The sequence below is a fragment of the Phyllobates terribilis genome, unplaced genomic scaffold (genome assembly GCF_046119375.1).
Source record: "Phyllobates terribilis strain yellow unplaced genomic scaffold, ASM4611937v1 Scaffold_2__4_contigs__length_985480577, whole genome shotgun sequence".
NCBI classification, from domain to species: Eukaryota; Metazoa; Chordata; class Amphibia; order Anura; family Dendrobatidae; genus Phyllobates; species Phyllobates terribilis.
In genome coordinates this window covers 290541789-290569719 of record NW_027362762.1, presented here as the reverse complement: position 1 = coordinate 290569719, position 27931 = coordinate 290541789, and the positions used below count along the sequence as shown (strand labels likewise).

At 43.7% G+C, this 27931-nt stretch overlaps 1 protein-coding gene across 1 annotated transcript in view; it reads right to left on the bottom strand.

The window, feature by feature from the left end:
* HS6ST3 (heparan sulfate 6-O-sulfotransferase 3) overlaps positions 1–27931 on the bottom strand; it is a 1156051-nt gene that overhangs the window by 1125754 nt on the left and 2366 nt on the right. The window lies entirely within an intron of this gene.

The window sequence follows — 27931 nt, the reverse complement described above, 5'->3', positions numbered from 1 at the left end:
TATGGACTTAATCTGCAGGTTAGTGAGATCATGGGTACCTTTCTACACATGCGTCCCCCACCGTACTAACAGCCCTTTTGAAAGATCTGTCAGGGGAGTGAGATCACTGAAACAAGAGTGACCAGGTGGCGGGAGGAGAGCTGTAAGTGAAGTGTCCCACCCCAAAGCACTTGGAGCTCATTTGCATAATACCTTCACACAGGATTGCTGACAATCACCAAAATGTATTTCTACAATCTAGGTATGGATGTAATCAGCATTAAAGCATCTGTGCATGTCATTAGTTTGAGGTATAAAATCCTCGTGACAGGTTCTCTTTAAAAGCTCCACTACTTTCACCAATCAGAAGAAACAAAGGGCAAAGCACTATAAAGGGAACGTATCATGAAAAATAACGCTATTAACCTGCAGATATGGACTTAATCTGCAGGTTAATAGCGATCTGAGAGTCCTGTTGCTGGGAGGAAATGAACTTAATCCCCAACCCCCAGACCGCATCTGGCATTCAGTCTCAGTCAGAGGGGCGGCGCCGGGACGGGTTCAGTCACTGCTCTGTGCATAGAGAGCAATGGCCGTAACCGCACCCCCTGAACTGACTGAATGGTGCCAGGGGGAATAAAGTTCATTTCCTCCCGGCAGCAGGGTTCTCAGTGCAGGCTCTGGAAGGTGCCAGAATGCTGGAAACCTGCATATTAACCACAAATCCATTAATAGTGTTATAGGTTAATAGTGTTATTTTACATGACAGATTCCCTATAAGTATATTATTCCACATAGTGATGGTTAAATTCACGATGCAGTGTCTGGCACAGATCAGCCATGAAACACAAGCACAAAAGTACATTAGGTATTATGTCTTACCAAGAAACACAACAAATGCCACATATTCTAGATAACAATACTAAGAATCCAGGATATACTGATCAATGAATTGACATTGCAATGTTCAGTTTACATAACACCTATTTACAGTAATGTCCTTTCTACTCTGTTTGGAAAATGATGTTCAACATTTACATAATATATAATTACTACTCCTGCATGATACATGCGTCTATTACACCAAGAACTTTAGAAATATAGCTAGCAATGATGTAAGGAATCGATTCCTTATTTATACAATTAGTCTTTTTTAGGACACCTTAAATGACTAAGAGGTGTAGTAATCTAAAAATATAGACACATCGTGCCGAAGTAAAATGCTGCAATAGTAATAGGATGTCATACAGCAAGATGGTAGGTGTTGGGTTTGGTTGGGAATGAAGGAATATTACATGTGTAAATTTATCTATAGCTGTATCTGTTTTATTGTTGGATAATAAGAGCCAACTCATCACTCTGTTAACAAAGAAATGTTTTCTTACAGACTACCTCTTCGAGGGGAAAAAAGTAAGCCTTTAAAAGGACTTGCCACCATATTTTTCTCTTATTTCATTTCCGCTGCTCTCCAGATTATTCTGTTTTTTTATTTCTTTGTTTTTTTAAACCACCATACAACTTCAGACATATTGGACTTATTATTTAGTGGTGATTTTTGTGGTTCTTACTAAAGGGTGTGACCCACCACAAAGGAGGTGACTTTAGACCGCTCTGCATAATTACCCTGTGGTCATCACCTTCTTGCTAAAGACCAATAAAAATGTCTTATCTCTCTAAACATATGGTTGACATAAAAAGACAAAAACTGGAAATCTCAGGGAGCAATGGGAGTAAAATAAGAGCAAAAACTGTCCAATTTTGACCAGTTGACAGGTCCTGGTAGTCAAGCCTGAACTGCGAACAGTTGCAAGTCTAAGTCACACTTATTTCTGGCCTTGTACAGATTAGCTGCCTTCTAAACAGCAGTGAAAAAAGATTATTACGCACATATTTTGACCAAGTAAACAAAATGGGGCAGGAATATTTAAAAGCAATTTTAAGGAACGTTTTAGCCTCCCAATACGCTACTAATTTCATATGAAAAACTGTGATTCTCTGAGATATATGTTACAATAGTGTGACTTTCCTTCTTACATTAAGCAAGCTTACCTGTCACTAATATTAGCATTTATATAAGAAGACTCTGCATATTTGTAGCACCCCGAGGGCTCGGTTGCTACAGAGGTATTGCATCTCATCCAGATGTGCGATATCTCACTCTCAGGTAAGGATAGAGTGTGGATCAGGACCCCGACACCTGCAAGCATTACACCACATTTCCGGGGGGCAGGGCGACCGATATGCTCCAGGCAGAGCACAACAGTCCCTGTCCCTGGCTGGAGTGGGGGGGAGGGAACACCGAGGAAGGGGGAACCCTCTAGTGCAGGAACAGGGAGGAAGTAGTTCCTGGGTGCACCTAGAGGGAGGTATATAAGGTGGGCACCATCTTAGATCAGTGTTGAGTCTGAGTAGAAGGGATCGGGAGCAGAGGCTCTGCATGAGCTCTGCTCCACAGGCGGGCCTAGTAACTGAGGCCCAAGCCTGGAGAGGAAGAGGAAGGAAGAGGCTCCAGGAACAAGGAACGAAGGGACCCCAGGGGTGTGGACCGCGTGGTAGACACCACACGCCCGAATCTGTCTGCGTGGAGGGGTCAGGCCAAAGGGGGAGACCGGTCCCTGAAACTAGTGGAGGCGGGGAACTACCCTCAGCTAGAAACCAGAGGCTGTGACATTTTACGTGGCGCAGCCACTCGCTACACCCGCTAGGAAGGCACCACATAGGGTCAGGGAAACGGAGGCCAACGTTTACCCGCCAAGGCCCGAGGCAGCTGGACAGAAGCGTGGTCACTGGTGGGGTATGACAGGCCAGAGGAAGGACACACAAAGGAGGTCCTGGGAAGCGCTCCAAATTTATCTGGGAGATGGCCGAGCCCCTTACCTGGTGAGCACAGTGCGACGCGGGACGTTATGACCAGCTGAAGTAACTCGGATAAAAAACTGTGAGTAAAGATCCTGAACTGCATTACGGAGACTCTGAGTCATTACTCCCACGCACCATCACTCCCAACATCCCCACTTGCTGCCCTGAGGTTATACTCCGCCCGTGGGAAGTTATACTACACTCTGCTGCGCCCACGACACCAGCCTCAGTGGACTGCACTGCAGCGGCGGTTCACTCTGACCGCAATCCACGGGTGGCGTAGTCGGACATTCAGAACGAATAGACTATCCCCTCTGGTTTGACCGCCCTGGGCACGGACCGGGTCGCCGCCACAAAGACTACAACCCCCAGCATCTCACTGAGGCCAGGCTCCGGGTATTCCCCTACACACACGGCCCAGGGGGCGTGTCAACTTTGGCGTAGTCGGCAGGATTTCGTGCCCGCCACCAATGGGTACTGCGTGCCTGAAAAGAGACTGTTCTCACTGTATTAAATATGGTGCCCGCCCCAGCAGAACGGACGCCATAATGTGCGCGCCAAAAGACAACAAGAAGCCACCTCCCATCGTGGGCCAGGTCCCAGAAAGGCGCCAAAGAAGGAGCCCACCCCCAACAGCCATGAGTGCGGCTGTAGAGATGTCCATCAACGTGGGGGGGCTGCCCCTGAGAGTGATTGTCAGCAGATTGCCCTGGGACCACCCCCAGCAGGGGCGGAAAGAGAAGAAAACCCAGGGGCAGGGTGTGGTTTGGATCAGTCTCACCAGACCCCACTCGGAGATGGAGAGCAGCACCAACTCCAGCACCCTGGCAAGTGGCCTTCAGCAGGCCGAGGTGGCCCCATACAGCCTCAGGGAGCTGATGGTGCAGCTCCCTGGAGGAGACCCGGAGTTCCTCCGAACGGCGTTGGAGGATTTGGACCGGAGGATGGTCCAGGCGCAGCGAGAAGCTGTAACAGAGTGGAGAGAGGAGATGGCCCGGCGGGTCGCGGCCCAGCAGCACAGGACGTCGCCAGCACCAGCCAGCGAGTCAGCACCCGAGGACGAGGAGCGGAGGCCGGAAGCTGAGAGCAGCGCAGCCCTGGAAGCAGGTAAGGGGGACACCCCTGCCACCAGCCATAATGCCACCAACCTGCCTCTGGACCATGCCATGAAGCCAGACGTTCTGGGCGTCGCTGCGCCTCCCCCGCTCCCGCCGCCGGTACGCAAGCCCCAAGCTGTGAGCCCTGTCGCCGGATAAAGCCCCAGGCCGTGCCCCCTGACCTCGGGGACGGTCGGAAGCGGCCCGCTCCAGACCCAGCATTGAGGCCTGAAAGGGTGGTACGCCCTCAATGTCCAGAGGGTAGAGGAAGAGCACTACCGTGAGCACTGCTATTCAGAGGACCCGGACGGGTCTGAAGAATATTATGAGGAGGAAGAAGGTGCGCAAGGAGGACACCTCTACTAATGAGCGGCAGCGTACAATGTACATAGTTACCCGTCAGGGTAAAGAGAAAAAGTTGGCTAATGTTACCTGACTGTTGTCTGACTGTTACCTGTTGTTCTACCTAAAGTTAACCGGAAACGGGTCAGTTAAAGCTGGCTGAGGACTGGGAGCAGCCAATCTCTTCTGTTTTATCCGACCGAGGACTGAGAGCGGTCAACCCTGTAAATAGTTGGGCTTCTTAAAGCACCCCCTACTGGTTTTATAAAGTACTACAACAACTGACCTCCGAACAAAAACCCGTTTGGCGTGGCAGAAGACGTGGTCCAGCTACCGGATCACCAATGCCCTGCAGCCACGCCCAGGGCCTACGTTGAGGGTTTACGAACGGGTCCCTTCTGTTAAAAGTTTTACATATAGAATTGTTATAAATGCTGCTAGAAGAGTTTCATGATAGTAAAAATGTAGTATATGATGTCTACCAAAAGAGTTCCGGTGATATTAAAATGTACTAAAATGTTGAGTAAAGAAAAGTGGCTGAAAATGTTGAAAAAGAGAAGGTGTTTCCCATAAAGGGAATTGTATAATGTCGGCTGTTTAAAAAAAAAAGTTTTTTTTTGCATGTCTTGTAAATCAAATGTCTTTTACTCTGTTCCAGCCCGCGGACGTTCTGTGATTTACCAGGGGGAAATGTAGCACCCCGAGGGCTCGGTTGCTACAGAGGTATTGCATCTCATCCAGATGTGCGATATCTCACTCTCAGGTAAGGATGGAGTGTGATCAGGACCCCGACACCTGCAAGCATTACACCACATTTCCGGGGGGCAGGGCGACCGATATGCTCCAGGCAGAGCACAACAGTCCCTGTCCCTGGCTGGAGTGGGGGGGAGGGAACACCGAGGAAGGGGGAACCCTCTAGTGCAGGAGCAGGGAGGAAGTAGTTCCTGGGTGCACCTAGAGGGAGGTATATAAGGTGGGCACCATCTTAAATCAGTGTTGAGTCTGAGGAGAAGGGACCGGGAGCAGAGGCTCTGCATGAGCTCTGCTCCACAGGCGGGCCTAGTAACTGAGGCCCAAGCCTGGAGAGGAAGAGGAAGGAAGAGGAGCGGAGAAGGTTCCAGGAACAAGGAACGAAGGGACCCCAGGGGTGTGGACTGGCTGGTAGCCACTACACGCCCGAATCTGTCTGCGTGGAGGGGTCAGGCCAAAGGGGGAGACCGGTCCCCGAAACTAGTGGAGGCGGGGAACTACCCTTAGCTAGAAACCGGAGGCTGTGACATTTTACGTGGCGCAGCCCCTCACTACACTCGCTAGGAAGGCACCACATAGGGTCAGGGAAACGGAGGCCAACGTTTACCCGCCAAGGCCCGAGGCAGCTGGACAGAAGCGTGGTCACTGGTGGGGTATGACAGGCCAGAGGAAGGACACACAAAGGGGGTCCTGGGAAGCGCTCCAAAGTTATCTTGGAGTTGGCCGAGCCCCTTACCTGGTGAGCACAGTGCGACGGGGGACGTTATGACCAGCTGAAGTAACTCGGATAAAGAACTGTGAGTAAAGATCCTGAACTGCATTACAGAGACTCTGAGTCATTACTCCCGCGCACCATCACTCCCAACATCCCCACTTGCTGCCCTGAGGTTATACTCCGCCCGTGGGGAGTTATACTACACTCTGCTGCGCCCACGACACCAGCCTCAGTGGACTGCACTGCAGCGGCGGTTCACTCTGACGGCAATCCACGGGTGGCGTAGTCGGACATTCAGAACGAATAGACTATCCCCTCTGGTTTGACCGCCCTGGGCACGGACCGGGTCAGCGCCACGAAGACTACAACCCCCAGCATCTCACTGAGGCTTGGCTCCGGGTATTCCCCTACACACACGGCCCAGGGGGCGCGTCATATTCACTTTGCAACATTATTAAAAATGTCCACATGTCTATGCCCTGATTCCCATAACTACAAATAATGTCCATATAATTCACTGAATGGCAGGAAAACCATCAAAGCTTGTGGCAATTACAGAATTCTACTCAGATTTATAAGAATCTTCTATGGGGATGGAATGAACAAAATAAGCATTTTTTGTAAGTAAATCATCAATATAGAAATACATCTGCAAAGAGCTGTCAGTCCATAGTAGTACTGTGTATGTATTTATCAGAATGTTTTAAAGAGCATTTGTCAGGAGGATCAACCATTGTAAGACGTCTATATGGGCATGTACATCATAGAAATTTGAATAAAATAATACCCTGATATCTGCAATCCAATGTTTTATTCCAGAGAAATCCACATTTTATTAATATGTGAATGAGCTGTTAAGATTAGTGTTGAGCCACCCCCGTAGTGTTCGAGTTCGGTTCGGTTCGTCGAACACCCGTGTGTTCGCCGAACTGTTCGTCGAACTGTTCGTCGAACACCTTCGAACACCGTTAAAACCAATGGCAGGCAAACAAAAACACATAGAAACACATAGAAAACACCTTCAAAGGTGTCCAAAAGCTGACAAACTGCTCAGAAGACACAACTAACACATGGAAAAGTGACAAGTACATATAGTCATGCGAAAAGAAAAGAGGTGGAGGAGTAAAAGGAGGGGGAGACACAGATATAGGCATGTCATGCCCTTCTAAAATCCAAAAAGTGAGAAGCCGAGACGGCCAGTCCGCTCCTGCCCGTGCCACCTCCGTGTCGCCGGGTTTGTGCCAGAGCCGCGGTGAACCCTGACGGCCAGCCCCCCTCTCCCAATACTGGTGCCTGTCCGCTGGTGGGTCGAGAGAGCCCCCCTGTGGTGGAGGCAGCTCTAAGCTTTTTAATTTAAATTGTCCCTCTAATTTGAATGAATACACTTTAAATCCATTTACAAGGATCTATTGGAGGGCAAGTCTCATGCCAGCAGCCGCGTAATTCCAGCTCCAGTAGCGTCCACTAAAGCTGCTGCAGTTAAAAAGCTTTTATAAGGATCGAGCTCGGCTGTCCACCGCAAGGCATCCTAGTGCCAGTCCCAGCCCCTATGCCTTGGGGTGCCTCCTGATGCTCTTCACTAAGTATCCCGTGGTCCCGAAGCATTTCCTTTGAAAAAATTAAGTGTCCAAACTACAGGTGGTGTAGCTTGCTTAACAGCCGGGATAATCCGCTGACTAGCAGACACTGCTACTAGGCACAAAGTATTTCCTGGGCTAGATGCAGTTAAAAATTTGTAAGTAGATACTCTCGTTGGATGCTGAGAAAGCATTCCATAGAGTCTCCTGGCACGCCATATATGATTCTCTTAAAAAGCTTGGGGTAGGGGTCTAGGGGACCCTTTTATAGCCAAAATCACGGCCCTGTATCACAATACGTCACCTAGGCTGAAGATAAATGGAACTGTAGCACCGAGGGCTCGGTTGCTACAGACGTATTGCACCTCACCCAGAGGTGTGATATCTCACTCTCAGATAAGGATGGAGTGTGGATCAGGACCCGACACCTGCATGCATTACACCACATTGCCGTGGGGCAGGGCGACCAATATGCCCCTGAGATGGGCACGACAGTCCCTGTCCCTGGCTGGAGTGGGGGGAGGGAACACTGAGGAAGGGGAACCCTGCAGTGCAGGAGCAGGGAGGAAGCAGTTCCTGGGTGCATTGAGAAGGGAGTATAAAAGGTGGGCACCATCTTAGTTCAGTGCAGAGAAGTCTGAGCAGAAGTGGCAGGGAGCAGGGGCTCTGCATGAGCTCTGCTCCGGAGGCGGGCCTAGTAACAGAGGCCCAGGCCTGCAAGAGGGAGAAGGAAGGAAGAGGAGCGGAGAAGGCTCCAGGAACGAGGAATGAAGGGATCCCAGGGGTGAGGACGGGCGAGTCGCCACCGCACGCCCGAATCCACCTGCGTGGAGGGGTCAGGCCAAAGGGGGAGACCGGTCCCCGAACTAGTGGAGGCAGGAAACGACCCTCAGCTAGAAACCGGAGGCTCTGACATTTTATGTGGCGCAGCCCCTTGCTCCACCCGCTAGGAAGGCACCACATAGGGTCAGGGAAACTGGCGCCAAGTTTACCAAGAGGAGGCCCGAGGCAGCCGGACAGAAGTGTTGGTAAGAAAGGCCAGACAAAGGACACACAAAGGGGGTCCTGTGAAGCGCTCCAAAGTTATCTGGGAGTTGTCTGAGCCCCTCACCTGGTGAGCACAGTACGACGTGGGCAGCCGTTACCTGCAGACGTGGTCTGGATAATAAGAACTGTGAGTAAAGGCCCTGAACTGCATCACTGACTCCGTGTCGTTACTGCTGCTGCCCTGCACCATCACCCCCATCCTCCGCATACACTGCCCTGAGGCTATACTCCTCCCGTGGGGAGTTATGCTACGCTCTGCTGCACCCACAACACCAGCCTTAGCGGTCTGCCCTGTAGCGGCGGTTCACTCTGACCGCAATCCACGGGTGGCGTAGTCGGACATTTAAACATCAAAACCACATAAATAGTTCCGCCACTGGTTTGACCGCCCTGAGCCACGGAACCGGATCGCCGCCACGAAGACTACAACCACCAGCATCCACCAAAAAGGGTCCGGCTCCGGGTGTCCCAAGGCCCAGGGGGTGCGTCAGAACATTTTCATCACCTTTCACAATCACCAATGGGACAAGGCAGGGATGTCCTCTGTCCCCTCTCTTATACATCCTAGTGACGGAGCACCTGCTCTCATCAATTCGCCATAACCCCAATATTAGGTGGATTGAGGTGGGAGGCACCGAGTACAAGTGCTCTCTATTTGCTGATGATGTCCTAGTATATATCACTCAATCACATATATCCATCCCTGCTGTTATGGCTGAAATAGATCACTTTGTTACATGGTAAAATTTTAAAATCAATGCAGCGAAGTCTGAGGCCCTCGATGTCTCCCTCCCTAAATCCATATAGGATTCCATCCAGTCCAACTTTCCCTTTGCCTGGCCCTCACAGGGTATCAAATACTTAGGAATTCCTATTCATAGAGACCTCTCCCATCTATGTTATCTTAATTTTGGGCCCTTTATTGAACAATTCCATACAGACCACGGTTGGCAAGTTAGAACTGTAAGATTCACTACGTGAACCACTGGTGTTTTGTGGAAAAGCACATGTACACCGCGTTCCAAATTATTATGCAAAAAGTGTTTAGGAGTGATAAGGGAAGAATTTGTTTGTTTGTCAGTTAAACTCATTGATGGTGATGTGTGTCAGGGCTCTTTATATCACTGTAAGCAATTGCAGACACCTGTGCTAATTAGTTTGGCAGGTGTGTCCAATGAAAGGCAAGACTACTTAAGAAGGCTCTCTCACATTATTAAGCAGCCTACATTTTCTGCCAAAATGGGAAAGAAAAAGGATGTGTCGGCTGCTGAGAAGCAACAAATTGTGGAGTGTTTAGGTCAAGGCATGACTACAATCAACATTGTGCGATGATCAGGATGAAGTGTCTTGGCAATCAAGAAGTATGTAGCTGATTCCAGTACACACGTGTGCGTGCTGATAAGGGCAAATTGAGGACTCTTTCCTACAGGCAATTACGTCAGGTTGAAAGAGCAGCGGCAAAAAAGCCTTGTCATAGCAGCAGACAAGTTTTTGAAGCTGCTTGTGCCTCCAACGTCCCCCGAACAACAAGATGCAGGGTCCTTCAGAGGTTTGCAGCTGTGCATACGCCATCCTGTCGACCTCCTCTATCCACTTCACACAAGCAGAAACGGCTCCAGTGGGCCAAACATTACATGAAGACTGATTTCAAAACTGTTTTGTTCACGGATGAGTGCCGTGCAGCGCTCGATGGTCCAGATGAATGGAGTGGAGGATGGCTGGTTGATGGACACCCCACGCAAACACGGCTACAGCGCCAACAAGGAGGAGGTGGAGTAATGTTTTGGGCTGGAATCATGGGGAGAGAGATTGTCGGCCCCTTTAGGATCCCTGAAGGCGCTAAAGATGAACGTCATAATGTATGTGGATTTTCTCAAACAGCACTTCCTGCCATGGTTCAAGAAGAAGAACCGTGTATTTCACAGCAAGATCATTTTTCTGCATGATAATGCACCATCTCATGCTGCACATAAAACATCTGCATCTCTGGCTGATATGGGCATAAAAGGGGACAAACTTATGGTGTGACCCCCATGCTCCCCTGACCTCTACCCCATTCAGAACCTTTGGAGCATCATTAAAAGGAGTGTCTATGATGGCGGGAGGCAGTTCACATCTAAGCAACAGCTCTGGGAGGGTATTCTGTCCTCATGCAAAACAATTGAAGCAGAAACCATCCAAAACCTGACAAATTCAATGGACGAGAGAGTTCAGAAGCTCCTTTCGAACAAGGGGTCCTATGTGAAAATGTAACATCACCTAGAATAAAGTTTTGAGTTGAAAACTGTTTGATTTCAGTTTCTAACAACCTGCTAATGCTTATAATTTCAAAAATGACCATTTTTTTGGTCTTTATTAAAATGAAAAGGTTGATCGAAAAGTTTGAGGGATCTAAGAGTGTGGCAACCCAGTAGTCATGATTACTTCGAATTCTGACAATATGAGGGTCATGCTGCAGGTAGTGCAGCAAGAAGGCACTTATGTGTCTTGCGCATCTCGGAGCCCCAAAATTATTTTCCGGGCTAGATGCAGCTAAAAATTATTTTTAATTTTAAATCTGGTGAAGCTTATTATAGATGGCCTAATAGGATCAGTGCTGCACACTGCTACAAAGCCCAAATTATTTTCCAGTCAAGATACAGATAAACATGATTAGTAATTTGAAAGCTTAAAACGGTTGGTAGGGTGATTTTAACCAATCATCAAGCTTTTACTCTCCCCAGGATGACACAGGGGTAGAAAAGTCGTTTCGGATCCATGATTTGTTCATCTTTATGAACGTGAGTCTGTCTACATTATCAGTGGAGAGCCGCGTGCGCTTATCTGTCAGCACACCACCAGCAGCGCTGAACACACGTTCAGACAGAACGCTGGCTGCGGGGCATGACAAGATCTCCAAGGCGTAAGTGGCTAGCTCCGGCCATTTATCCAGATTGGAAGCCCAAAAAGAGCAAGGGTCCAGTGACACAGTCGTGGCTTCAGTGTTTACTTGGAGATACTCCTGTACCATCGTCTCTAGGCGTTGACTATGTGTCAGACTTCTTGTCTCCTGTGGCCTTGCAAAGGATGGGCTAAAAAAGTGGTGAAATGATTCCGCAAAATTGATGTTACCAGCAGATACTGTGGTTCTGTTACGGTTTGAGTGCTGAACACTTGACGGTCCCACGGTTGGCAAGTTGGAACTGTGAGATTCACTACGTGCACCACTGGTATTTTGTGGAAAAGCACATGTAAGATTCTGCAACAGTCTCTGCTGATACTCCTGCATGCGTGCATCCCTTTCTATGGCAGGAATAATTTCTGCAAATTTACTTTTGTACCGGGGATCTAACAGTGTGGCAACCCAGTAGTCAGGATTATTTCTAATTCTCACAATTCGAGGGTCATGTTGCAGGTAGTGCAGCAAGAAGGCACTCATGTGTGTTGCGCATCCAGGAGCACCAAGTCCCTGTTGTGTTGGTGGCGAGGTAACAATCATGCTTCCTTCCTCTGTCCTCTCCCCCCAACCTCGCACAACAGAAATGTGATCAAGGTCTCCCTCATCTGATGAGTCTTCCATCAGTTCGTCCTCCACTTCTTCCTGGGCTCCTGCACCTTCCTCACTAGTTTGGCTGCTACCATGCGCCCTGGTAAAATCATCTCCCCCACCCTCACATGCCTGCCGCCCTGGTGCTGCCGACCGTCTGGACCTTGCAGATGTTAGCCCTTCCGCATACAACTCCTCCTCCTCTACTTCCTCCACCTCCTCTTGTGCCACCACCTGACTCCGAATTCTGTTTAACATGTGCTCCAGCATGTAAATCACCGGAATAGTCATGCTGATAATGGCATCGTCAGCACTAAACATCTTCGTCGCCATTTCAAAACTGTGCAGAAGGGTGCATAGGTCCCTGATCTGAGACCACTCCTCCAGCGTGATTTGCCCCACCTCTGAATCTCGTTGGCCCAGGCTATACGTCAGAACGTATTGCACCAGGGCTTGTCGGTGCTGCCACAGTCGCTGCAACATGTGCAGAGTTGAATTCCACCGGGTAGGCACATCGCATTTTAGCCGGTGAAGTGGCAGGCCCAACGACTTCTGTAGAGATGTAAGTCGCTGAGCTGCGGGATGCGAACGGCGGAAGTGAGCACACAGCGACCGTGCCCTCTGCAGAAGGCCATCTAGTCTGGGATAGTGGGCTAAAAATTGCTGGACAACCAGGTTCAACACGTGAGCCATACAAGGCACGTGTGTGACATTGCCCCGGCGAAGGGCCGCACCCAGGTTTGCAGCATTGTCGCACACGGCCTTCCCTGGTTTCAGGTCCAGTGGAGACAACCATTCATGAAATTGGTTCTCCAGAGCTGACCACAACTCCTCAGCTGTGTGACTCACATTTCCCAGACATTTCAATGTAAAAACCGCCTGATGACGTTGAGCCCTACTGCCAGCATAGTAAGGAGGTGTGCAGGATCCCTTCTGCGCAGTTAGAAGCTTGTGGCATGACCAGACAGGCTTTGGGTGCAGGTGGAAGACCGAGAGGAGGTTGAGGAGGCAGAAGCAGTGGAGGAAAAATGACATAAAGAGGATTGACGCACAACTCGTGGGGACGGCAAGACTTGGACAGCAGCCCCTTGTCCTGCTGTCACCATAGTTACCCAGTGCCCAGTCAGCGACATGTAACGCCCCTGTCCATGCCTACTCGTCCAAGTGTCTGTGGTGAAATGCACCCTGTCACACACAGAGTTTCTCAAAGAAGCGGTGATGTTGTGTGCGACATGCTGGTGGAGCGCAGGCACACCTTTCTTTGAGAAGTAGTGCCGACTGGGCATCTGGTACTGGGGCACTGCGACGGACATAAGGTCTCAAAAATCCTCTGTGTCCACCAGGCGGAAAGGCAGCATTTCTGTAGCCAAGAGCTTGCAGATGGTGAAATTCAACCTCTTAGCTTTCTCATGGCTAGGAGGAAATGGTCTTTTACTTGTCCACATCTGAGGGACCGAGGGCTGGCTATTGTGCTTAGACGGGGTTGATAAGGGTGTCCCCAGCAAACTGCCGGTCTGTGAGGAAGATGCAGGCGGACATGTTAGGTTGCCTTGATCCAAAGGTGGTGCTATCAATGTCGGACAGCGCTCAAGACCAGCTGGTGTTACCACCTCCAAAGAAAATGATGACCTGCCAATCACGCTGGCTGTTGCGGGTAAAGAGGTGGCAGGTCAGCGCCCCAAAACAGTTGTGACTGCTGTCCCCCCAGTCACAGAGGATGAAGAGGCCGCGGATGCACAAGATATGGCAGACGGTGGTTGGCCCGGCCGGCTAGACCGCATTGTAGCACACTGAGCTTCCCACTGCAACTTATGCTTCATGTCCATGTGCCGGTTCATGCATGAAGTACTCAAACTATGTATTTTTTGGCCTCTACTTAGCTTTTGCTGACAAATGTTACAGATAACACGAGTTGGGTCATCTTTATCGATCTGAAAAAATGCCCAGGCTATGCAAGGCTTAGCACCCATGCGACCTGAAGAGCCACCACGACTTGTGGTGAGAGGCAGAGTTGTGTTTGAGGATGCAGTTGTTGACGTGCTTCCAGTACTACGTCTCTGTCCAGGAAGGCGCAACCTGACCTCGTTGTCACTAGCATCTTCCTCCACCTCCTCTGCTGACCTCATCTCTTGGCTGACTGTGGGTTGACAGTAAGTGGGATCTCCGACCTCATCATCATCACCCTGTGCGTTATCACACCCGTCGTCCTCAGAGCCAACCTGTTCCTGCCCTGACAAAAAACTAAAGTTGTCGCTCCAATCAGGTATTTGAGTCTTATCATCGTCTTCCTCATTGTCTCCACCAACAGGAGTTACAGTTTGGGAATGAGGGTCTACATTATGGTCAGAACCTTCTGCGTCTGGTCCTGGATCCGACTCATAAAGATTCTGGGCATCAGTGCAGATCATTTCCTCGTCTGGATTCACAGAAGCGCTGGAGTCGACCTCTGATTCCCAGGCTATAGTGTGAGTAAACAGCTCTGCAGACTCAACCATCTGTTCTACCTCATACTCAGACGGGCAGCTGGAGATTTGGGAGCTGTGAGGAAGCAAGTGCGATTTGGGTGACACCTTTGAGGACTGGAGTATTTGTGATGTTGAAGTTGATGTGGAGGAGAGCCCACTTAAAGGAGCACTTGATATCCGTTGAAGCACCTGCTGTTTTTGTGCCTCATCTGGAATTTGTAGCGATTGGCGTGGCCGTAAGAAAGGGATCTTATCACATTGTCCGCTAAAAGAAGTAGACATTTTAGTTTGGCTGGAAGATGGTGTTTCTTCTGCACCTACCCCACGGACACAACCTTTTTTCCCCTTCCCAACACGCCTATTCCCCTTTCCACCAGCAGCAGGCCTTTTTCCACTCATTTTGGTGGTTAACTAATTCACAACTCTGGAGTTGTTTGCACAAAAAAACAATGGATGGTAACCGAGCAGAGCTGAGTGGCCAAACTGTGGTATTAGGCCAAAACTATTGGCTGGGTTAGATGCAGAAAAAAATTATTTTTAATTTGCAACCTGATGGAGGTCAGTATAGATGGACTAATAGACCAAGTCCCACACACCGCTAGAAGCCCAAATATTTTTTCAGAGCTAGATGCAGAAAATTTTTTTATTCAATTTGCAACCTGATGGAGGTCAGTATAGATGGACTAATAGACCAAGTCCCACACACTGCTAGAAGCCCAAATATTTTTTCAGAGCTAGATGCAGAAAAAAATTATTTTTAATTTGCAACCTGATGGAGGTCAGTATAGATGGACTAATAGACCAAGTCCCACACACCGCTAGAAGCCCAAATATTTTTTCAGAGCTAGATGCAGAAAAAAATTATTTTTAATTTGCAACCTGATGGAGGTCAGTATAGATGGACTAATAGACCAAGTCCCACACACCGCTAGAAGCCCAAATATTTTTTCAGAGCTAGATGCAGAAAAAAATTATATTCAATTTGCAACCTGCTGGAGGTCAGTATAGAAGGACTAATAGAACAAGTCCCACACACTGCTAGAAGCCCAAATATTTTTTCAGAGCTAAATGAAGAAAAAAATTATTTTTAATTTGCAACCTGATGGAGGTCAGTATAGATGGACTAATAGACCAAGTCCCACACACTGCTAGAAGCCCAAATATTTTTTCAGAGCTAGATGCAGAAAAAAATTATTTTTAATTTGCAACCTGATGGAGGTCAGTATAGATGGACTAATAGACCAAGTCCCACACACTGCTAGAAGCCCAAATATTTTTTCAGAGCTAGATGCAGAAAAAAATTATTTTTAATTTGCAACCTGATGGAGGTCAGTATAGATGGACTAATAGACCAAGTCCCACACACCGCTAGAAGCCCAAATATTTTTTCAGAGCTAGATGCAGAAAAAAATTATATTCAATTTGCAACCTGCTGGACGTCAGTATAGAAGGACTAATAGAACAAGTCCCACACACTGCTAGAAGCCCAAATATTTTTTCAGAGCTAAATGAAGAAAAAAATTATTTTTAATTTGCAACCTGATGGAGGTCAGTATAGATGGACTAATAGACCAAGTCCCACACACTGCTAGAAGCCCAAATATTTTTTCAGAGCTAGATGCAGAAAAAAAATATTTTTAATTTGCAACCTGATGGAGGTCAGTATAGATGGACTAATAGACCAAGTCCCACACACCGCTAGAAGCCCAAATATTTTTTCAGAGCTAGATGCAGAAAATTTTTTTATTCAATTTGCAACCTGATGGAGGTCAGTATAGATGGACTAATAGACCAAGTCCCACACACTGCTAGAAGCCCAAATATTTTTTCAGAGCTAGATGCAGAAAAAAATTATTTTTAATTTGCAACCTGATGGAGGTCAGTATAGATGGACTAATAGACCAAGTCCCACACACCGCTAGAAGCCCAAATATTTTTTCAGAGCTAGATGCAGAAAAAAATTATTTTTAATTTGCAACCTGATGGAGGTCAGTATAGATGGACTAATAGACCAAGTCCCACACACCGCTAGAAGCCCAAATATTTTTTCAGAGCTAGATGCAGAAAAAAATTATATTCAATTTGCAACCTGCTGGAGGTCAGTATAGAAGGACTAATAGAACAAGTCCCACACACTGCTAGAAGCCCAAATATTTTTTCAGAGCTAAATGAAGAAAAAAATTATTTTTAATTTGCAACCTGATGGAGGTCAGTATAGATGGACTAATAGACCAAGTCCCACACACTGCTAGAAGCCCAAATATTTTTTCAGAGCTAGATGCAGAAAAAAATTATTTTTAATTTGCAACCTGATGGAGGTCAGTATAGATGGACTAATAGACCAAGTCCCACACACTGCTAGAAGCCCAAATATTTTTTCAGAGCTAGATGCAGAAAAAAATTATTTTTAATTTGCAACCTGATGGAGGTCAGTATAGATGGACTAATAGACCAAGTCCCACACACCGCTAGAAGCCCAAATATTTTTTCAGAGCTAGATGCAGAAAAAAATTATATTCAATTTGCAACCTGCTGGACGTCAGTATAGAAGGACTAATAGAACAAGTCCCACACACTGCTAGAAGCCCAAATATTTTTTCAGAGCTAAATGAAGAAAAAAATTATTTTTAATTTGCAACCTGATGGAGGTCAGTATAGATGGACTAATAGACCAAGTCCCACACACTGCTAGAAGCCCAAATATTTTTTCAGAGCTAGATGCAGAAAAAAATTATTTTTAATTTGCAACCTGATGGAGGTCAGTATAGATGGACTAATAGACCAAGTCCCACACACCGCTAGAAGCCCAAATATTTTTTCAGAGCTAGATGCAGAAAATTTTTTTATTCAATTTGCAACCTGATGGAGGTCAGTATAGATGGACTAATAGACCAAGTACCACACACTGCTAGAAGCCCAAATATTTTTTCAGAGCTAGATGCAGAAAAAAATTATTTTTAATTTGCAACCTGATGGAGGTCAGTATAGATGGACTAATAGACCAAGTCCCACACACTGCTAGAAGCCCAAATATTTTTTCAGAGCTAGATGCAGAAAAAAATTATTTTTAATTTGCAACCTGATGGAGGTCAGTATAGATGGACTAATAGAACAAGTCCCACACGCTGCTAGAAGCCCAAATATTTTTTCAGAGATAAATGAAGAAAAAAATTATTTTTAATTTGCAACCTGATGGAGGTCAGTATAGATGGACTAATAGACCAAGTCCCACACACTGCTAGAAGCCCAAATATTTTTTCAGAGCTAGATGCAGAAAAAAAATATTTTTAATTTGCAACCTGATGGAGGTCAGTATAGATGGACTAATAGACCAAGTCCCACACACCGCTAGAAGCCCAAATATTTTTTCAGAGCTAGATGCAGAAAAAAATTATATTCAATTTGCAACCTGCTGGAGGTCAGTATAGAAGGACTAATAGAACAAGTCCCACACACTGCTAGAAGCCCAAATATTTTTTCAGAGCTAAATGAAGAAAAAAATTATTTTTAATTTGCAACCTGATGGAGGTCAGTATAGATGGACTAATAGACCAAGTCCCACACACTGCTAGAAGCCCAAATATTTTTTCAGAGCTAGATGCAGAAAAAAATTATATTCAGTTTGCAACCTGATGGAGGTCAGTATAGATGGACTAATAGAATGATGCTATGCCCAAAAGATTTTACTTCACTAGGTGCAGTAAAAAAATTGGTATTCTATACACAGGTGGTATATCTTGCAACACAGATAGGCTACTCCACTGACTAACACACTCTGCAATAGGCCAAAAAGGATTAGCTTTGCTAGATTCAGCCAAATCCTGTGAAAAAAACTTGCACAGCACTGGCACAGACCTGCCTGGCAAAAACTGATAGGAACTGATGTAACCTAGTCCTGAAAAGGACTCCAATTACAATTAGTCTTTACTCCCACAATCTATCTATTTAAGAGCACAGACCTGCCTGATAAAAGTCGTAGGAAATGCTGTAACCTAGTCCTTAAAAGGACTGCAATCACAACTATTCCCTACTCCCAAGCTATCTGTATATTTGTGCGAAAATTGGCTTGAAATTAACAAGGTATAGCGCACACAGCAACAGCGGTGCCGTCTAACACGCAGCTGCAGCAGTGAGAAAATGGTGTCGACGGGGAAAATGGCTTGGTCTTATAGGGCAAGGACATGTGACATACACTGCCAATCACACATGCCCTTGCTTGTGTGAAAAAAAGCACTTTGCTCCGTGTGTGCGCTGCTGATAGGCTGACAGATTGCACCTCCCCACTGCAAATGCGGGAAAGAGAAAAAAAAATGGAGATCTTCATTGTTCCTGCAGAGATCCATCCCCTGCCCCTCCCCCCGCCCCGCTGTACACTCAAACTGCGTATTAACATTAATTTTCATCATTACTGAGAAAAAATCCAGTTATGATTTTGGTGCACGAACAGTTATCGAACATAACCTCGAACAGCCGAATTTTTCTCAAATTGTTCGTGTTCGCCGACCGGCTCGAACACCGCCCAAAACAGCTCGAATTTGAGATTGGCGAACAGTTTGAGTAGAACAACGCTCATCTCTAGTTAAGATCTATTGGCCTATACATAGATATATTCTGCTGTTAGCTATGGTGTCTAGATTTTATATATTAGTATAGTATAGTTTTAGGAATATTTAATAAAACTGACTGATCATTGTACATAATCTGGATATTTAGCCTGTTTTTTTGTTATGTGCACACTTAGTATTTTGAGGAGTGTTTAGAGTGTATCTGCTGTAAAAAAGAACCTGACAAATCACTCAAAAAAAGTTTGAAGAACTTTTCCTATTCATTTCTTTTTATAAAACTACTTGCCGCTCATATTTACAATATTTTAAGTGTTTTTCGTCAGATTCAGCTTTTAAAGAACTCCTGGTGGGAGAAAACAAATTGTGTGGCGCTTCTTTGAAGTGTCTCTTGATGGCACAAATGGTCCAAACTAGGCACTATCCTGTCAAAAAATTGCAACAATGCTTCAGGAAAAAAGAACTCCAAAAATGCTTGAAAAACTCTTTAAAAACCCTTCACAACTGCATCAGGAAATGTTTCTGAAAGTGAAAAATTTCTCCAAAAACTCCCAAAGAAGGAGCATTTCAATTAGAAAAATTGTCATTTTGACCACTTCAAATAAATTCCATGTGTACATACCCCAAAGAGCTTTAAGAGAGATTTACAAAATAGAAAATGTTTAAGTCCCAGAAAACACCTTTAAACAAAACAGCTTCTATGAAAATTTCCCAAAACACAAATGTCAATGAAGTGCAACTTTTAAGCAAAAAGCTAACCTGAATCTATCCTTCCCTATATCCTGTAAGTAATGATCATTATGCTGGCACTGCCAAAAGTAGTTAAAGCAAAATTAATTATCCTACCAAAAATGTATCAGTTTATTTCACTCTTTTGAAACATTTCTTGGAATATAAATATATTTCACAATTTCTTTTATTATAGATGGTATAAGTTACATTCATTGTTCAAAAATAAGAAACAAATTGTATCATTAGCAGAGCAAATAAAGTAAACCGCAGAAGACTGATATAAGTGAAGACAAGTAATGGAGCATCAAATCATTCGCTAGACAGCAATTACAGTATCGAATAGGTTGCTTGATTAGTTTCCAAATCACATATTTTCCTTCACCCAAAAGAAATAGATGGTTACTAAACCTGTCAGTGTAATGCTGGTTATATTACTCAGATGTTTAGATATTGTGAACCCCAACAATCAAGATATTCTTAGTTTTACTATTTACTAAAACGTACTGAAAGAGGTTTACTAAGCAAAGTGTGACAAAGTGGTTAAACCAAAAATGTAAAAGAACATGATGTACAAAATGTAATATGTGTTTTAGACACTTTTTATATCTTCTTTGATTGTTATATTAAGTGCATAAAAAGGTGGCATGCTTAAGAGGAGCCAGGCAATATAAATTAACATCTGCCCCAATTCATCAAGGACCGGTCTTGATGAGTTGGCCATGTTGGAGTGAGACACAACTGAGTCATTAAGAATCTTAAAGAATCAGGCATATCTTAAAAGGGGCATGGGCATCCATGAGCCTTCCCACGAACCTTGCTCAAGTAGTCTATACCACAGTTCGACAAGTGGGCTCTCTGTTCCTGTTTGGACCCAGCTATTTTAGGGAGCTAGCCGAAGTTGGGGTGTAAATGCCAAAAGTTGTAACATTTTTGCACAACTTCATCTTGCACAAATATTGTGTGACTTTTCAAAGTTGGGGCCTTTGTGTTTGCAAAATAGGCACAAGCCATTGGGTGTTGTAAGCTTAAAATGTCTAATTACCTCAAGGGTATGCTAAAAACAGAAATGGAATACACAGAGAAAAATTATAATTGAAAGATTGACACCTGTTCTGTGTTTTGGAGACACTCCTGTTTTTGGCATACACACACTGGTAAAAAATCACTGATGTCTGAATGAGGCCTAATAAGTTTAAAATGTTAGTGACCTGACCAAACATCAGAACAAAGAAGTTGAGCACCTAGCACTTTGTATATCATAGTGGTACTATAAAGTAGGGCTAGCGGCTGACTACTTAAAGGAAACAATTAACCCCAAGAATGGTATTTAGCGGAAAATATAGGGGTAATATGCAGATAAATAAGTATTTAAATCATGTCCGGCAGAATTACTGGAACCACAGCTACAGGGAGAAAAAGAAGTTATATTCTCCCTTTAGCTGATCGCTTCTAGTCATTAGCTTTATATTCTACTAAGTTAATTTTGGCATATTATAATTAGCTTTTTAGAACATAAACATGACATTTGTCATGTACATCTACCTAATAATAAACTATATCCTTCTATGTTTTCATAATAGTTTACATTAATTATAGTACAGTCACATGGAAACTGATTCCAAAGCTTTGTTAATTTCCTGGCAATCGCTTCCTATGCGAATCCGCTCTTGCCGCTCACTATCTAACGTCAAATCATCAGTGGCCTATTTTCAGTCAGTGAGAATTGAATTGTAGCTCAATTTCAATAAAACCATGAAGATCCCAGAAGTGTTACCATTCCTGACAAATTCACAACTTATAATGGAGCCATCAAAGTCAAACATGTAATTCGTGAGCAGCTTACTCTCAATGTCATTTCGATGAATCATTGCTGTTGCTATTCATTGAAAAGTCAATTATACCAATAAGGTGCACATAATTAGCTAGCTACTAGCCACTAAAAGAAATGATACATTATTTTACATGCATCAATCTTTACTGGCTGGCTATTTAGCTACAGTATGTCTATCTATTATAAACACTTTATAATTAGTCTATATATGACGCTTTAGTTAAAAGTTGTCAGCTGTCAACAGCAGATCATAGGGGACCCAGCCCTAGTAGTGGGCTGATATCACTGGAGGGACTTGGAGTACAATGCAGTGCACAGAACACTGAGATCAATAAACTATGATGATCTTCTACAGCAGTGTCTTGTAACATGCCTAAGCCAAGCACCCATGTGCACGCCACATACACACTCGGTGGAGCCTCCATCACATAACTCAGTATTCATCAACATACCCAGCAAGTTAACAGTAATAAATCTTTGACTATTTTTGATTTAGTGACTAAATGGGTGAACATTGCACATACTGGTTGAATGTAAATGCAATATAAACATATAAAAATTACTAAAGTATTTACATTATAAAAGGTGCCCCAATCTCCAAATTTTGGTAAGATTCCAGAAGCTCTACCGCCATTGTGTGATGGACAAAGAGATTGCTTCCTATGTTGGCCCATCATTTGTGCTGTGTGGAAAGGAAGTTAGCTAATAGTTTATCTAAATAGCTCAGCCAGCCCCAATTTCTGCCACTGCAGAAATATAGGTGGAAAAGGGGTTTGGGCTAGTTAGGTAAATGAGCTAGTCAGCGAGCCCCCTTCTCATAAAGTACAACTGTTACCAACAGAGAAAGCTGTGTAGAATGCAAGTCAGAATTGAAGCTGCCATGCCCTGGCAACATCATTAATAAATATATAATTTTATATATGTACATGAAGAAGATATCTAAACATTGTTTTTTTTCTCCTGAACAGTCCTTTAAAAAAACAGCCATATCTTTTTTTTTTGACAGTTCTTTTTAACCTTAGTGTCAACATGAATTCTAGAAGAAGTTCTACTGAAGACTAATGGACTCAGAAGCAGAATTACATGTCAGTGATCATAACAAACTGCTGCTGCTGATTCTGTGTAAAGTGAATGTGATTTGTTGTTTTGATGCGGATGATAATAGATTGAAATCACTGTAAACAAAGCAAACATGATATTGAGCTAGACGGACTGGTTTCATTGCTGCACAGAGTGACATAAAAGAGCTAATGTACAGGAGCATCTCACAAAATTAGAATATCACCAAAAAGTTAATTTATTTCAGTTCTTCAATCCAAAAAGTGAAACTCATATATTATATAGAGTCATTACAAACAGAGTGATCTATTTCAAGCGTTTGTTTCTGTTAATGTTGATGATTATGGATTACAACCAATGAAAACACAAAACTCATTATCTCAGTAAATTAAAATAATTAACAAGAAACACCTGCAAAGGCTTCCTAAGTGTTTAAAAATGTCCCTTAGTCTGTTTCAGTAGGCTCCACAATCATGGGGAAGACTGCTGACTTGACAGATGTTCAGAAGGCAGTCATTGACACACTCCACAAGGTCCCAGAGTTTCAATTCCAATTCCAACTCATAACCAATAGAGAAGCGTCTTACATGGGCCAAGGGGAAAAAGACCTGGACTGTTGCTCAGTGGTCCAAGGTGTTGTTTTCAGATGAAAGTAAATTTTGCATTTCATTTGGAAATCAAGGTCCCAGAGTCTGGAGGAAGAGTGAAGAGGCACACAATCCAAGCTGCTTGAGGTCTAATGTGACGTTTCCACAATCAGTGATGGTTTGGGGAGCCATGTCATCTGCTGGCGTAAGTCCACTGTGTTTTATTAATATCCAGGAGAAAAGATGGATCCAGCACTGTCAATCCCAAAATAGACTTTAACTAATTATAAAAAAACAACATTTATTTGGAAACTAGTTAAAAAACTAGTATGATTAAAAAGAAGAGCTCATAATACAGTGTGCACACTGAAGCGTTTTGAACCCGAAGGTGCTTTATCTTAGTACTGAGATTAAGAACCTTCGGGTTCAAAACGCGTCAGTCTGCACACAGGTTATGAGCTCTTCTTTTCAATCATGCTAGTTTTTTAACCATTTTCCAAATAAATGTTGTCTTTTATAATTAGTTAAAGTCTATTTTGGGATCGACAGTGCTGGATCCATCTTTTCTCCTGGATCTCCATACCCAATGCCAACACGTGTCTACTAGGTCCGTGCACCCGTGGATGACCCTGTTCAAAGTATTTGGTGAGCTGGAACACTACCTTTCTTTGTATTTTATTAAGACCAAAGTCAGCGAAGTGTCTACCAGGAAATTTTAGAGCACTTCATGCTTCCCTCTGCCGACAAGCTTTTTGGAGACGGAAATTTCATTCACCAGCAGGACTTGGCACCTGTCCACACTGCCCAAAATACCAATACCTGGTTTACAAACAACAGTATCACTGTGCTTGAATGGCCAGCAAACTAGCTTGACATTAACCCCATAGAGAATCTATGGGGTATTATCAAGAGGAAGATAAGAGACACCAGACCCAACAATGCAGATGAGCTGAAGGCTGCTATCAAAGCAACCTGGGCTTCCATAACACCTTCAGCAGTGCCACAGGCTGATCATCTCCATTCCACGCCACATTGATGCAGTAATTGATGCAAAAAGAGCCCCGACCAAGTATTGAGTGCATTTACTGAACATACATTTCAGTAGGCCAACATTTCGGATTTTAAGAATATTTTCAAGCTGCTATTATGAAATATTCTAATTTACTGAGAAAATGACTTTTGTGTTTTCATTGGCTAGAGATCACTCTGTAATGACTCTATATAATATATGAGTTTCACTTTTAGTATTGAAGAACTGAAATAAATTAACTTTTTGATGATATTCTAATTTAGTGAGATGCACCTGTATATCTTCATACAGTTGTGATATAATGAGAAAATATTTTCTAGTATTTGACTGTGAGCAATCAGATAAGTTTTAGATAACAAGATAATATCTGACTGTTAGAGACTTTAAAGAGGACCTAATGTAAAGAGAGGAGAGAACAAGGCGCAATGGGTGACTCAGTATTGCAATTTGTAGAGGGGTGTGGGGATGGCTACTAACCTTATGAAGTTGTGCACCTCTGCACAACCCCAGTGTAAAGCTCCACAAGCTCCGCTCTGTTGGTGGCTGTCATCTATTTCCAGCGGCGTTCACAGATCCTGATCTCTTGGTGGTATATCACGTGGTCAGGTTAGTAGCATGTAATGCCGAGATAGACGCCCAGCTTCACCAACACCCCCGGCAGCGTTCCGGAGGGGTTAAGGCAGCGCAGCTTGGAAAACCAGGGTAGTAATTTTAATTAAATTGCTCCCACAGGTGAAAAAAAATATTTTAATATTTTTGCCCTGTTATTGGCGCTCTGGTACCGCTATTCATATTCACTGATTTAAAGAGGACCTGTCACTTGATTCAAAAATGGAGTTAAATATTTTGTAGAGTTCCCCGCCCTTCCTTGATTCTGACGTTCTTTTCCATTTTGGGATGCATAACTCCATTGCAGAGATATTCACATTTGTTTCTTCTGTAGCACACTATGTGAAATCTCTGCTTGTACTGCAAGTGGGTGTTTCTTCACAGTGTTCTCTAAAGGGATGCACTCTCATCCTTCCAAAACTGCTAGATTAGCTGCCAAGCTGTGATTAGCAGCAAGTAGGAAGGAAGGGTGAAAGTGCAAGCCCACAGAGAAGACTTTGAATCAATGCTCAATTGGACTGCAAAGCATAGATTTCACATAGTGTGCTCCAGAAGAAACAAATGTGAACATCTCTCCAATGGAGTCATGTAGCGCAAAACAGAAAAGAGTGGCAGAACAGGAGAGCTTAGGGATTTTTCAAGGTTTTGAACTCAGTTTTTTTTAGCAAGTGACAGGTTCTTTATAAGTCTCTTTGACATATACCATATAGCAACACTTTCTACCTTAGCTTAGATAAGCATCTATTGGTCAGTATTGCAGCTCATCAACTCGCATTCGCTCCTAAATGTGTGTGATTTGAAGAAATTACTAGGTAGCTGTCTCAGAAATGTGTAGCTGATTTTAGGTTTTGAACAGTATGCATGATGTAACTCAAACTGTTAAACTATACAGAACAGTACACAGGCATTTCCATTTACGTGACACTTAAAAAATTACTGGAAATCTTTGTGAAGTGAATGAAGACCAATATATATTTGTAATTATTGGCAATATATAAAATTAGCACAGCAAAAAAATTGTTAAATTTAGTGATGAAAGTTCTGGTCCTTTAAAAAAGGGAAACTAAAGTTGGCTAAAGTGGGGCTCTCCACTGTCTCACTATTTTGACAGCTATGTAAGACTTTTGAATAAGTTGCTTTTTTTTCTTTTTATGTTTCATCTACTTGTAAAAATAGCCATAGAATTCTACACACCATTTTCATTTACAAATTATTAATTTCTAACAACTACCCTATTATATATGCTCAATTTAACAAATTTTCTCCCAGTGGTGGCTGTAGTATCTGCAGATTAATAGAATTTGGGGACATGACAGGTTCCTTTCAAGTTCTCAATGTTCCCATTGGGTTTGCATTGAGTTACACAAATGTATTCATGATGTATTGAGAGTTCCTGCAAAATAAAACAATAGATCATATCCTTTAATGTGCTGTATAAATGTAGATAACATCATCTGTTTATGGAGGAAACACATTGTATTCGTTCTTTAAACAAGAATAATTTGAATTTGCCATTTACTTTATAATTAAATATAAAGTCATGTGTAGAATCCATTAATTTTCTGCATTTTAAGATTGCCAACATAATTCACAGAAGTAGTTTGAAATCCTCTTTAAGTAGCCACTTACTAAAATGAAGACTCACAAATGGAATTGTACACTTCAAACAGAAGGGTATGAAATACCATATAATAAGGGATGCCAAACATCAGAAAAGATTTTCTCTAGACATTAACATCTGTTATACATGGACTAACTATTGTATGAGCTTATGTCTACAAGACCTTATTCATAAATTCCAAAGCTACGAATATGGTAAGCTTTAAGCTTGCAGTTATGGTACCTGCAAGGACAAAACTTACATGACTAAAATAAGCTGCCTTGCTGTTGCAGATGTAAATGATGTAAATGATGTAGATAAGATGGGGACAGGACATGTCTATCATAGAGTTGAACAAAAATATTTCTCAGGATGCTGGTCCAGTGGCCATGTTAATAGTCTGTGTCCACTGGCCCAGAGCCCTCTAAAGTTCCTACTACTTGAGTCATCCCAGGTTCATCTTCTGATTAATAGGCCTTCACGATGTCATGTGTGCGTCCTGCTGCAATGTAATAATTGATGGGACCTACCTATCAGATCCTGTAAATATTTTGGCTCAACTCTAGTCTACAAGAATTGTAGGTAAGGGGATCCTCATTCTGATTTTGCATTGAGGTCCAGAAGCTTGAAGTTATGTTCCGAATCAGACAATACGAGGTTAGGAATACATAGATATTGTTTTTATTTGAAAGACAAAAAGTAACTAGTATGTAATGAATAAATATTCATATTGTAAATTAAAACATTGAGTATTAGAGTATATTTTATACATGTCCTATATATACACCATATGGAGAAAAGTATAGGGACATATCTCTTAGTTTTTTATTCAGCCCCATTTACACAGGTATGTACAGTCCAGGCCCTAGCCATACAGTCTGCCTTTACAAGCATTTGTGAATGGTTCGTTAAATAAAGCTAATTAAATTCGAGCATGGTGCTGTTATAGGATGCCACTGTTGGTCAGTTCATGAAATTTCTTCCCTCCTTAATATTCTGTATAGTGGTGAATCATGTTTGTCTAGCTCACAATCTAAGGGACAAGACATTTTAGACAATTGTAGCTTCTAATTTTGTGGGAACAGTTTGGGGAAGGCCCTGCTCTGTTCCAGCATGACTGTGCTTCAGTGCATAAAACAAGGTCCATAAAGGCATTGTGGATGAGTTTGGTGTAGAAGAACTTGATTGTCCATACAGAGCTCTGATCTCAACTCAATCAAACACCTTTTGGATTTATTAGGAAAAATAGATTGTGAGCCAGGCCCTCTCCTTCAACTTCAGTGTCTGACCTCACAAATGCTGTTTTGGATGAATGGGCAAATTTTACTACAGACACAATCCAAAATCTAGTAGACATCCTTCCCAGAAGAGTAGAAGTGGTTTAAGCTCATATTAATGGATTTAGAATGGGATATTATAAAAACTCATATAGGTGAAATGCATAGGTGTCCCAATACTCTTATCCATATAGTGCATGTCCTATATATATTTAAAAAGTGTCACTTCTATAGATTTACTATTAATATATATGTTCTCAGAATATGAATGTAGAGTAAAAAAACGT